Source organism: Engystomops pustulosus, chromosome 4 (assembly GCF_040894005.1).
Source record: "Engystomops pustulosus chromosome 4, aEngPut4.maternal, whole genome shotgun sequence".
In the NCBI taxonomy this organism is placed as follows: domain Eukaryota; kingdom Metazoa; phylum Chordata; class Amphibia; order Anura; family Leptodactylidae; genus Engystomops; species Engystomops pustulosus.
In genome coordinates, this window is record NC_092414.1 from 745861 (window position 1) to 761754 (window position 15894).

The following is a 15894-nucleotide window of genomic DNA, read 5'->3' on the forward strand; positions in this document are numbered from 1 at the left end:
TGACCCCGTGATCCATGTCTCGGATCGCGGGTGCACCCGTGCTCCGCTGCCTGCTGCTGTCCCCGCTTCCCCAGCTTCCGGCCCGTCTGGCGGCGCTCCTGCTGTTGGACAAACTAGTGCGCGTCCCCGCTCACTGGGGCGCTCACGCCCGACTCTCCAAGAATTTAAAGGGCCAGCATCCTCCTTATTGGCGCTGGCATCCCGGCTCTGCTATGTAGCCTGGCGCCTCCCAGCATCCCCTGCCGGATCTTCAGGTCTTTCTGCTGAAGAGAAAGCCTCCTGAGCATTTCCAGATGCCTCCGTGTTCCTGTGTTTCTGCGGTGTTCCCGTGTTTCTGTGGTGTCCCCATGATCCTGTGGTGTTTCTGTGGTGTTCCTGTTTCTTGTGGCAGTCCTGTAATCCTGTGGCGGTACTGTAATCTTGTGGCGGTCCAGTTATCCTGTGGCGGTCCGGTTATCCTGTGGCTGTCCGGTGTCCTGCCAGCCATCCATCCAAGGTCCTGCCATCCCTAGGTCCTACCATCATGAGGTCCTGCCATCATGAGGTCCTGCCTTCCTGTGGTCCTGCCTTCCTGTGGTCCTGCCTTTCCATGGTCCTGCCTTCCCGTGGTCCTGCCTGCCCTGTGTCCCTACCTTGGCTGCCACCGCGGGCCTAGTCGGCCCCGTGGAGAGACCTGGTGGCTCCCCGCCGCAGCAAGACCATCCCGCTTTGCGGCGGGCTCTGGCGAAGACCAGGAGTCCACTTAGACTACGCTCCCGGGTTGCGGCTAGCATCTTTATCCCCTGTGGTGGTCCAGGGCGTCCACAGACTTTAGTCCCAAGGGACTATTCCCATAGACTGTGACAGTAAGATCCGGCCATGGACTTCGCCAAGGACTTGTATCCTACAAAAGCCATGGACAGTCCCAAGGATCTGTACCTGCTACTGGGTGACTTCCCCAGCACAATCGCCCAGCATTCCCAAGAGATTGCTGCCCAAAAGGAACTCTTGGACAAACTCGCTGCCACTCTTCGGATGATTTCCTCCCACAGCAGGCTCCTGCAACTCTTCCCGTTGCTTCAGTCACCCCGCTAGGTTTTCTGGCAGTAGAGACTGGACCCAAAAAAATTTTGCCTGACAAATTTGATGGCAATCCCAAATTTTGCAGGAGATTCGTTTCCCAGTGTTTGCAGCATCTTGAACTGATGTCCTCCCAGTTCCCCACCGAACGCTCTAAGGTGGCGTTCGTCTATTGTTTGCTCTCTGGAGAGGCCGTGGCCTGGGCTACTCCTCTATGGGAGACTGGTGACCCATACATGGTCTCCCATACCAAGTTCCTGGCAAAAATCCAGTGCAGGTTTGAACCATCTCAAGTTCGGCTACCTCGCCTGTCTCCACAGCCTCCTAGAGCTTCTCCCGTGACTCTGAAACTTCCCAGAGCTGCTCCTGTGACTCTGAAGCTTCCTATAGCTGCTACCGTGACTGTGCAGCTTCCCAGAGCTGCTCCAGTGGTGCCTAAGCCTCTACAGTTTCCCACAGCTGCTCCAGCGGCTTCTCAGCCTCCGCAGCTTCCCAGAGCTGCTCCAGTGGCTCAGCAGCTTCCCAAAGCTGATTCAGCGACTCCACAGCTTCCCAGAGCTGCTCCAGCAACTCTGCAGCTTCCCAGAGCTGCTCCAGCGACTCTGCAGCTTCCCAGAGCTGCTCCAGTGGCGCTCCAGCCTCCTCAGCTTGCCAGTGCTGCTCCAGTGGCGCCCCAGCCTCCGCAGCTTTGCAGTGCTGCTTCAGTGGCGCCCCAGCCTCCGCAGCTTCCCATAACTGCTCCAGCGACTCTGCAGCTTCCCAGAGCTGCTCCAGTGGCGCTCCAGCCTCCGCAGCTTGCCAGTGCTGCTCCAGTGGCACCCCAGCCTCCCCAGCTTGCCAGTGCTACTCCAGCGGCTCTGCAGAAGTCGCCTCAGCCTCCGCAGCTTGCCAGTGCTGCTCCGGCTTTTCCAGAAGCCGCTCTGGTGACTCCGCAGCTTCCCACGGCTGCTCCAGTGACTCCGCAGCTTCCCACGGCTGCTCCGGTGACTCTGCAGCCTCCCACAGCTGCTCTGGCCTCCCCGGAGGCCGCTCCAGAGTCTACACCAGCCTCCCCTGAGGCCACACCAGAGTCTCCACCGGCCTCCAGGCCGCTCCAGAGTCTCCACCGGCCTCCCCTGAGGCCGCTCCAGAGTCTCCGCTCCGGTGTTCCAAGGGCCGTGCCAGCCTGCGGCTTCCCAAGTCTTCTCGGTGCCTGCTCTCCACCTAAGGTGTCTCATCACCAAGAAAAATTGGAGGAGGTGAAGAAAGAAGAACAGCGGGCTGAAGAAGAAGAGAAGAGGGGCCCTAAGGGGGGTGGGGTACTGTCACGGGTGACCCCGCGATTCATGTCTCGAATCGCGGTTGCACCCATGTGCTGCCCTGGTCCGGAGTCGTGGCGCGCGTGCCTCCGCAATCCATGTTGCAGATCCTGTCCTCTAATCCTGTGGCGGTCTTTTAATCCTGTGGCAGTCCGGTTATCCTTTGGCGGACCTGTGTCCTGCCCGCCATCCATCCGAGGTCCTGGCAGCCTTCCATCTGAGGTCCTGCCAGCCGTCCATCCGAGGTCCTGCCAGCCGTCTATTCTAGGTCCTACCAGCCGTCCATCCGAGGTCCTGCCAGCCGTCCATCCGAAGTCCTGCCAGTTGTCCATCCGAGGTCCTGCCAGCCGTCCATTTGAGGTCCTGCCAGCCGTCCATCCGAGGTCCTGCCAGCAGTCCATCCGAGGTCCTGCCAGCCGTCCATTCGAGGTCCTACCATCCCAAGGTCCTGCCATCCCGAGGTCCTGCCATCCCGAGGTCCTGCCATCCCGAGGTCCTGCCATCCCGAGGTCCTGACATCCTGTGGTCCTGCCATCCTGTGGTCCTGCCATCCCGTGGTCCTTTTGTCTGCCTGAAATAAGAACACTTAAAATTTAGCTTTTATTACAAATATTAAAATGAAGGCCACTCTTCAGCCAAAGACTGATAATTTCAGGCTTTCAGTGTATATATCAGAACAAAGGTTGCACACTGAAATAAAGTGCTATTGTGTAGTGTTGACTAATCCGTCATGTGCGGCAGCCAGCGGGATACTTGTAAAAATAGCTTGTAAGATCACGCTCCTCTTAGGTGCCTGTACACACAATGAACTAAAGTGCTAACATAAAGTGAAAGTGGTGCTACATATCACCCCCGTTTTAGATCTTAGCACTCTGCCGAGTATTGATTATACATTGAATACTGACTATGCCTTGATCGGTCAGCAATCCTAATCTGCCTAACACATTCTACGCCTGACGCGTTTCTACGATCCCATTATATGGGTATCGTGTCATCAGAGGCATGTGAATACATGAAAGGGTGTGAATGATAGCGCGACTGCACATCATATTATTTTCCTAAGTGCAGCCGCCTGGACATTCCCGGTCCTGCCTGCCCTGTGTCCCTACCTTGGCTGCCACCACGGGCCTACTCGGACCCGTGGAGTGACCTAGTGGCTCTGGCGAAGACCAGGAGTCCACTCCTGGGTTGCGGCTAGCATCTTTATCCCCCGCGGTGGTCCAGGGAGTCCACTGACCTTAGTCCCAAGGGACAGGCAGCAGGCAGGTGTGAGTTCATCTGCACACACTGTGGGACTGCGGAGACTCTTGGTGCAAGGCCTGGTGTCCAGGAGGGCAGCAAAGAAGCCACTTTTCTCCAGAAAAAAACATCCGGGACAGACTGATAGGTCCTGCAAAAGGTACAGGGAGTGGACAGCTGAGGACTGGGGGAAAGTCATTGGGGCTCATTTACTTACCTGGTCCATTCGCGATCCGCAACAGATTTTTTTTTAAATGCGGCGGTTTTTCCGAATCCGTCGGGTTTTTGTTTGGCCACGCCCCCCCCCGATTTCCGTCGCGTGCATGCCAGCGCCGATGCGCCACAATTCGATTGCGTGCACCAAAATCCCGGGGCAATTCAGGGGAAATCGGCGCAAATCGGAAATATTCAGGTAACACGTAGGGAAAACGCGAATCGGGCCCTTAGTAAATGAGCCCCACTGTCTATAATGAAATCCCTTTCCGATTGTTGGGAGAAGACAAGGTGAGCGATGCCACCAGTCTTGTCTCCTGCCCCCTGTAAAGCCTCCTGCAGCCATTCATGCAGGCGTAGATGTCAGGGAACCCACTCCAAATAATGGCTTGGGAAAGCCTGGGGTCTGTCTCTTTCCAGAGGTAACAGAGAAGAAGTAGCCTCACCGTGGTAAAGATGTGTGTTGGGTAGGAATGCGGGAAGGGTTTGCATTAGGTAGGTAATCTTGGGGATCACAAACATTTTGAGGAGATTTGACCTGCCTAACCACGTCCTGAAAGTCCTGATAAATAGCGTCTGAAGCCGTTTCCGGATTAGTTGTGATTCTGAGCAAAGGCTGACCCCGTGACTCCCCCACTGTATCAGGGTCTCTAGTGACAAGACGCAAAGAAGGTGAGACGGGGCACCCCTGCCTTGTGCCATTAGAGAGGTGAAAGGTGGGACATGATGCCATTGACTCTGACAGCGGCAGGTGGGGAGGAGTGTAAGGCTTTCATGTGATGTCATCATATAATGGTTATTTATCAATATGTAAATGGTTTGGGGAAGATGGACCTTTATCAGTGCGCCCGGGAGATAGCACGACTGAGGGACACCTGGAGGAACATGAAGTCTCTGGACTCTCTGATCTCCACCAGTGTCTGGCATCTGCCTCCCGGCGGGAAAACTCCAGGAGAAGAAGAAGAATAAAAGCTGTTTACCGTTCCAGGGAATTGGAACAGCTCATTACATATTCATACTTGCCTCTGGCGTGCACGAGACGGCGCTCATAGAGGGGAATGGGACGGTGGAGGAAAGAAGGAAGCATGAAGAGACCCTTCTCTGCTCCTCCACCGTCCCGTTCCCCTGTACGAGCACTGGCACATGCACAGGGTCATGGAAGCTGCTGTGCACCGGCTGCTACCCAAGAAAACAAGGCTGAGAACCCTCTGACCGGGATGAAGAGGATATCTGACCGACATTTATGTGACCTGTGTGTAGTAAGGATTTCTGTATCCATAAAAATATAGACCTAAAGCCGCCTGTTATGTCCTCGTGTGCACGTTCCAATGATGATTAGGATGGACGGAACAAAGAACTTAACCACTAGATGACCAGGTGCTGTGATGCATTGGGGATGCAGGTGTAGCCACTCATAGCTCATGTGTATAGGGTTACGGTGCCCCTTGTAGCCATAACTCTTGTATGTGAGGTCATGGCGGCTCTTCCTCCTTTGTTTGGTGCACAAGTATTTCCCGTACCGGTTTTTAAGGTTTTGTGACCTGGAATCCAGTCATTTGTCTGCTGTTAAGTTTGTCAATGGGAATTTTGTGACGGCTCTTGGCTTAGATTTCGTGGACGCTCCCTTCCTGGTAACCGGGGGTGACCCCTCTCCTATAAAAGAGGGTTCGTTTTGATCTCTGCAGGTTGGGTCCATTCACGCGGAGTGGGCAGAGGTTTTGTCTCCCGATGCCATTCCATGTCTATGTCCTGTCAGCACCACATAACCCGATTTATAACTGGACCTCTGGGGAACTGACAAAATGGGGTCAAAAACTTTGTATTGAAGATCAGCCTGAAGATGTTATTCCCAAATCACAGTAACTCTGGCTATCAATCCATAAGTAAGACTAGATGATCGTGTGTCCTACACCAAGAAATATCGTCACTGAAGAACTAGGAACATCAGAAGGAGAACCTTCAATAGATCATTTAAATACAGGGAAATAAGGAGAAATACACTGCACATAGTACACACTGCACATAGTACACACTGCACATAGTACACACTGCACATAGAAAACACTGCACATAGTACACACTGCACATAGTACACACTGCACATAGTACACACCCCCTGCACATACTATACACTGCACATAGTACACACTGCACATAGTACACACTGCACATAGTACACACTGCACATAGAAAACACTGCACATAGTACACACTGCACATAGTACACACTGCACATAGTACACACTACACATAGTACACACTACACATAGTACACAATACACATAGTACACACTACACATAGTACACACTGCACATAGTACACACTGCACATAGTACACACCACAAATAGTACACACTGCACATAGTACACACTGCACATAGTACACACTGCACATAGTACACACTGCACATAGTACACACTACACATAGAACACACTACACATAGAACACACTGCACATAGAAAACACTACACATAGTACACACTGCACATAGTACACACTGCACATAGTACACACTGCACATAGTACACACTACACATAGTACACAATACACATAGTACACACTGCACATAGTACACACTGCACATAGTACACACTGCACATAGTACACAATACACATAGTACACACTACACATAGAACACACTGCACATAGTACACACTGCACATAGTACACACTGCACATAGTACACACTACACATAGAACACACTGCACATAGTACACACTGCACATAGTACACACTGCACATAGTACACACTGCACATAGTACACACTACACATAGTACACAATACACATAGTACACACTACACATAGTACACACTGCACATAGTACACACTGCACATAGTACACACTGCACATAGTACACACTGCACATAGTACACACTACACATAGTACACAATACACATAGTACACACTACACATAGTACACACTGCACATAGTACACACTACACATAGTACACACTGCACATAGTACACACTGCACATAGTACACACTACACATAGTACACACTGCACATAGTACACACTACACATAGTACACAGGACCCTGCACATAGTACACACTGCACATAGTACACACTGCACATAGTACACACTACACATAGTACACAGGACCCTGCACATAGTACACAGGACACACTGCATATAGTACACAGGACACTACATATAGTACACAGGACCCTGCACATAGTACACACTGCACATAGTACACAGGACCCTGCACATAGTAAACACTGCTTATAGTACACAGGACCCTGCACATAGTACACACTGCACATAGTACACACTGCACATAGTACACACTGCACATAGTACACACTACACATAGTACACAGGACCCTGCACATAGTACACAGGACACACTGCATATAGTACACAGGACACTACATATAGTACACAGGACCCTGCACATAGTACACACTGCACATAGTACACAGGACCCTGCACATAGTACACAGGACCCTGCACATAGTACACCCCCTGCACTTAGTACACAGGACCCTGCACATAGTACACCCCCTGCACATAGCACACAGGACACTGCACATAGTACACACTGCACAAATTACACACTGCACATAGTACACACTGCACAAATTACACACTGCACATAGTACACACTGCACAAATTACACACTGTACATAGTACACAGGACCCTGCACATAGTACACAGGACACTGCACATAGTACACACTACACATAGTACACAGGACACTGCATATAGTACACAGGACCCCTGCACACAGCACACAGGACCCCTGCACATAGTACACAGGACCCTGCACATAGTACACAGGACCCCTGCACATAGTACACAGGACCCTGCACATAGTACACAGGACCCTGCACATAGCACACAGGACCCTGCACATAGCACACAGGACACTGCACATAGTACACACTACACATAGTACACAGGACACTGCATATAGTACACAGGACCCCTGCACATAGTACACAGGACCCTGCACATAGTACACAGGACACTGCACATAGTACACAGGACACTGCACATAGTACACAGGACACTGCATATAGTACACAGGACCCCTGCACATAGTACACACTGCACATAGTACACACTACACATAGAACACACTGCACATAGTACACACTGCACATAGTACACACTGCACATAGTACACACTGCACATAGTACACACTACACATAGTACACAATACACATAGTACACACTACACATAGTACACACTGCACATAGTACACACTGCACATAGTACACACTACACATAGTACACAATACACATAGTACACACTACACATAGTACACACTGCACATAGTACACACTACACATAGTACACACTGCACATAGTACACACTGCACATAGTACACACTGCACATAGTACACACTACACATAGTACACAGGACCCTGCACATAGTACACACTGCACATAGTACACACTGCACATAGTACACACTACACATAGTACACAGGACCCTGCACATAGTACACAGGACACACTGCATATAGTACACAGGACACTACATATAGTACACAGGACCCTGCACATAGTACACACTACACATAGAACACACTACACATAGAACACACTGCACATAGAAAACACTACACATAGTACACACTGCACATAGTACACACTGCACATAGTACACACTGCACATAGTACACACTACACATAGTACACAATACACATAGTACACACTGCACATAGTACACACTGCACATAGTACACACTGCACATAGTACACAATACACATAGTACACACTACACATAGAACACACTGCACATAGTACACACTGCACATAGTACACACTGCACATAGTACACACTACACATAGAACACACTGCACATAGTACACACTGCACATAGTACACACTGCACATAGTACACACTACACATAGTACACAATACACATAGTACACACTACACATAGTACACACTGCACATAGTACACACTGCACATAGTACACACTGCACATAGTACACACTGCACATAGTACACACTGCACATAGTACACACTACACATAGTACACAATACACATAGTACACACTACACATAGTACACACTGCACATAGTACACACTACACATAGTACACACTGCACATAGTACACACTGCACATAGTACACACTACACATAGTACACACTGCACATAGTACACACTACACATAGTACACAGGACCCTGCACATAGTACACACTGCACATAGTACACACTGCACATAGTACACACTACACATAGTACACAGGACCCTGCACATAGTACACAGGACACACTGCATATAGTACACAGGACACTACATATAGTACACAGGACCCTGCACATAGTACACACTGCACATAGTACACAGGACCCTGCACATAGTAAACACTGCTTATAGTACACAGGACCCTGCACATAGTACACACTGCACATAGTACACACTGCACATAGTACACACTGCACATAGTACACACTACACATAGTACACAGGACCCTGCACATAGTACACAGGACACACTGCATATAGTACACAGGACACTACATATAGTACACAGGACCCTGCACATAGTACACACTGCACATAGTACACAGGACCCTGCACATAGTACACAGGACCCTGCACATAGTACACCCCCTGCACTTAGTACACAGGACCCTGCACATAGTACACCCCCTGCACATAGCACACAGGACACTGCACATAGTACACACTGCACAAATTACACACTGCACATAGTACACACTGCACAAATTACACACTGCACATAGTACACACTGCACAAATTACACACTGTACATAGTACACAGGACCCTGCACATAGTACACAGGACACTGCACATAGTACACACTACACATAGTACACAGGACACTGCATATAGTACACAGGACCCCTGCACACAGCACACAGGACCCCTGCACATAGTACACAGGACCCTGCACATAGTACACAGGACCCCTGCACATAGTACACAGGACCCTGCACATAGTACACAGGACCCTGCACATAGCACACAGGACCCTGCACATAGCACACAGGACACTGCACATAGTACACACTACACATAGTACACAGGACACTGCATATAGTACACAGGACCCCTGCACATAGTACACAGGACCCTGCACATAGTACACAGGACACTGCACATAGTACACAGGACACTGCACATAGTACACAGGACACTGCACATAGTACACAGGACACTGCATATAGTACACAGGACCCCTGCACATAGTACACACTGCACATAGTACACACTACACATAGAACACACTGCACATAGTACACACTGCACATAGTACACACTGCACATAGTACACACTGCACATAGTACACACTGCACATAGTACACACTACACATAGTACACAATACACATAGTACACACTACACATAGTACACACTGCACATAGTACACACTGCACATAGTACACACTGCACATAGTACACACTACACATAGTACACAATACACATAGTACACACTACACATAGTACACACTGCACATAGTACACACTACACATAGTACACACTGCACATAGTACACACTACACATAGTACACACTGCACATAGTACACACTGCACATAGTACACACTGCACATAGTACACACTACACATAGTACACAGGACACTGCACATAGTACACACTGCACATAGTACACACTGCACATAGTACACACTACACATAGTACACAGGACCCTGCACATAGTACACAGGACACACTGCATATAGTACACAGGACACTACATATAGTACACAGGACCCTGCACATAGTACACACTGCACATAGTACACAGGACCCTGCACATAGTAAACACTGCTTATAGTACACAGGACCCTGCACATAGTACACACTGCACATAGTACACACTGCACATAGTACACACTACACATAGTACACAGGACCCTGCACATAGTACACAGGACACACTGCATATAGTACACAGGACCCTGCACATAGTACACACTGCACATAGTACACAGGACCCTGCACATAGTACACAGGACCCTGCACATAGTACACCCCCTGCACTTAGTACACAGGACCCTGCACATAGTACACCCCCTGCACATAGCACACAGGACACTGCACATAGTACACACTGCACAAATTACACACTGCACAAATTACACACTGCACATAGTACACACTGCACAAATTACACACTGTACATAGTACACAGGACCCTGCACATAGTACACAGGACACTGCACATAGTACACACTACACATAGTACACAGGACACTGCATATAGTACACAGGACCCCTGCACATAGTACACAGGACCCTGCACATAGTACACAGGACCCTGCACATAGTACACAGGACACTGCACATAGTACACAGGACACTGCACATAGTACACAGGACACTGCACATAGTACACAGGACACTGCACATAGGACACACACTGCACATAGTACACAGGACACTGCATATAGTACACAGGACCCCTGCACATAGCACACAGGACCCTGCACATAGTACACAGGACACTGCATATAGTACACAGGACCCCTGCACATAGTACACAGGACCCTGCACATAGTACACAGGACACTGCACATAGTACACAGGACACTGCACATAGTACACAGGACCCATGCACATAGTACACAGGACCCTGCACATAGTACACACTGCACAAATTACACACTGTACATAGTACACAGGACCCTGCACATAGTACACAGGACCCCTGCACATAGTACACAGGACACCCTGCACATAGTACACAGGACCCCTGCACATAGTACACACTGCTTATAGTACACAGGACACTGCACATAGTACATACTGCACATAGTACACACTGCACATAGTACAAACTGAACATTGCACATAGTACACAGTGCACAAGTTACACACTGCACATAGTAATCACTGCACAAATTACACACTGTACATAGTACACAGGACCCTGCACATAGTACACACTGCACATAGTACACAGGACACTGCACATAGTACACAGGACCCCTGCACATAGTACACAGGACCCCTGCACATAGTACACACTACACATAGTACACAGGACACTGCACATAGTACACAGGACCCCTGCACATAGTACACAGGACCCTGCACATAGTACACAGGACCCTGCACATAGTACACACTGCACAAATTACACACTGTACATAGTACACAGGACCCTGCACATAGTACACACTGCACATAGTACACAGGACACTGCACATAGTACACATTACACATAGTACACACCGAACATAGTACACAGGACACTGCACATAGTACACAGGACACTGCACATAGTAGAAACTGCACATTGCACATAGTACACAGGACCCTGCACATAGTACACACTACACATAATACACAGGACACTGCACATAGTACACAGGACCCCTGCACATAGTACACAGGACCCTGCACATAGTACACAGGACCCTGCACATAGTACACACTGCACAAATTACACACTGTACATAGTACACAGGACCCTGCACATAGTACACACTGCACATAGTACACAGGACACTGCACATAGTACACACTGCACATAGTACACACTGAACATAGTACACAGGACACTGCACATAGTACACAGGACACTGCACATAGTACAAACTGCACATTGCACATAGTACACACTGCACAAATTGCACACTGTACATAGTACACTGCACATAGTGTACACCCTGCACATAGTACACCTCGCTACATAGTACACAGGACACTGCACATAGTATACCCCCTGCACATAGTGCACAGTGAACATAGCACACACCCCTGCACATGGTACATACCCTGCACATAGTCCACCCCCTGCTCATAGTACACCCCCTGCTCATATTACACACCTCCTGCACATAGTACACACCTCCTGCTCATAGTACACACCCCCTGCACATAGTACACCCCATGCACATAGTACACCTCCTGCACATGGTACACCACCTGCACATAGTACACAGGACACTGCACATAGTACACACCCGCTGCACATAGTACACCCCCTGCTCATAGTACACCCCGGCACATAGTACACCCCCTGCACATAGTACACAGGACCCTGCACATAGTACACAGGACCCTGCACATAGTACACAGGACACTGCCCATAGTACACACTACACATAGTACACACTGCACATAGTACACACTACACATAGTACACAGGACACTACATAAAGTACACAGGACACTGCACATAGTACACACTGCACATAGTACACAGGACACTGCACATAGTACACACTACACATTCCTACACACCCTGCGCATAGTACACCCCTTGCACATAGTACACAGGACCCTGCACATAGTACACAGGACACTGCACATAGTACACAGGACCCTGCACATAGTACACACTGCACATAGTACACAGGACACTACATATAGTACACAGGACACTGCACATAGTACACAGGACCCTGCACATAGTACACACTGCACATAGTACACAGGACACTACACATAGTACCCAGGACACTACATATAGTACACAGAACACTGCACATAGTACACACAACACATAGTACACACTGCACATAGTACACAGGACCCTGTAAATAGAACACCCCCTGCACATAGTACACAGGACACTGCACATAGTACACACTGCACATAGTACACACTACACATAGTACACACTGCACATAGTACACACTACACATAGTACACAGGACACTACATATAGTACACACCCTGCACATAGTACATACTGCACATAGTACACACTACACATAGTATACAGGACCCTGCACATAGTACACAGGACCCCTGCACATAGTACACAGGAAACTGCTCATAGTACACAGGACACTGCACATAGTACACACTGCACATAGTACACACTGCACATAGTACACAGGACACTGCACATAGTACACACCCTGCACATAGTACACAGGACACTGCACATAGTACACACCCTGCACATAGTACACCCTGCACATAGTACACAAGACACTGCACATAGTACACACCCTGCACATAGTACACAGGACACTGCACATAGTACACACCCTGCACATAGTACACACTGCACATAGTACACACACCCTGCTCATAGTACACCCCCGGCACATAGAAGACAACCCCCTGCACATAGTAAACCCCCTGCACATAGTACACAGGACACTGCACATAGTACATTCCCTGCACATAGTACACAGGACCCTGCACATAGTACTTAGGACCTGCACATAGTACATCCCCTGCACATAGTACACCCCCTGCACCTAGTACACACCCCTTGCACATAGTACACACCCCTTGTGCATAGTACACACCCCCTGTACATAGTACACCCCCTGCACATAGTACACAGGACCCTGCACATAGTACACCATGCACACAGTACACACCCTGCACATAGTCAACACTGCACATAGTACACCCTGCAGATATTACACACACTGCACATAGTACACCCTGGCACATAATACACAGGACACTGCAAATAGTACATTCCCTGCACATAGTACACAAGACCTGCATATAGTACACCCCCTGCACATAGTACACAGGACACTGCATATAGTACACACTGCACAGAGTACACACCCTGCACATAGTACAGCCCGGCACATAGTACACTGGACACTGCACATAGTGTACACCCTGCACATAGTACACACCCCCTGCACATAGTACACACCCTGCACATAGTACACACCCTGCACATAGTACACACCCTGCACATAGTACACACCCTGCACATAGTATACACCCCCTGCACATAGTATACACCCCATGCACATAGTATACACCCCCTGCACATAGTACACACCCTGCACATAGTACACACTGCACATAGTACACCCTGGCACATAATGCACAGGACCCTGCACATAGTACATTCCCTGCACATAGCACACAGGACCCTGCACATAGTACACAAGACCTGCACATAGTACAACCCCTGCACCTAGTACACACCCCCTGCACATAGTACACACCTCCTGCACATAGTACACACCCTGCAAATAGTACACACTCTGCACATAGTACACACTGCACATAGTACACAGGACACTGCACATAGTACACTCCCTGCACATAGAACAAAGGACCCTGCACATAGTACACCCTGCACATAGTACACACCCTGCACATAGTACACACTGCACATAGTACACCCTGCAGATATTACACACACTGCACATAGTACACCCTGGCACATAATTCACAGGACACTGCACATAGTACATTCCCTGCACATAGTACACAGGACCCAGCACATAGTACACAAGACCTGCATATAGTACACCCCCTGTACATAGTACACAGGACACTGCACATAGTACACACTGCACATAGTACACACCCTGCACATAGTACAGCCCGGCCGATAGTACACAGGACCCTGCTCATAGTGTACACCCCGCACATAGTACACCCCGGCACATTGTACACAGGACACTGCACATAGTACACAGGACACTGCACATAGTGTACACCCTGCACATAGTACACCTCGCTACATAGTACACAGGACACTGCACATAGTATACCCCCTGCACATAGTGCACAGTGAACATAGCACACACCCCTGCACATGGTACATACCCTGCACATAGTCCACCCCATGCTCATAGTACACCCCCTGTACATAGTACACCCCCTGCTCATATTACACACCTCCTGCACATAGTACACACCTCCTGCACATAGTACACACCCCCTGCACATAGTACACCCCCTGCACATAGTACACCCCCTGCACATAGTACACAGGACGCTGCACATAGTACACACCCTGCACATAGTACACCCCCTGCTCAAAGTACACCCCGGCACATAGTACACCCCCTGCACATGGTACACCCTGCACATAGTACACAGGACACTGCACATAGTACACACCCTGCACATAGTACACAGGACACTGTACATAGTACACACTGCACATAGTACACCCCCTGCTCATAGTACACCCCCTGCACATAGTACACACTCTGCACATAGTACACAGGACACTGCACATAGTACACACCCTGGCACATAGTACACAGGACACTGCACATAGTACACAGGACACTGCACATAGTACACCCCCTGCTCATAGCACACCCCCTGCACATAGTACACACTCTGCACATAGTACACAGGACACTGCACATAGTACACACCCTGG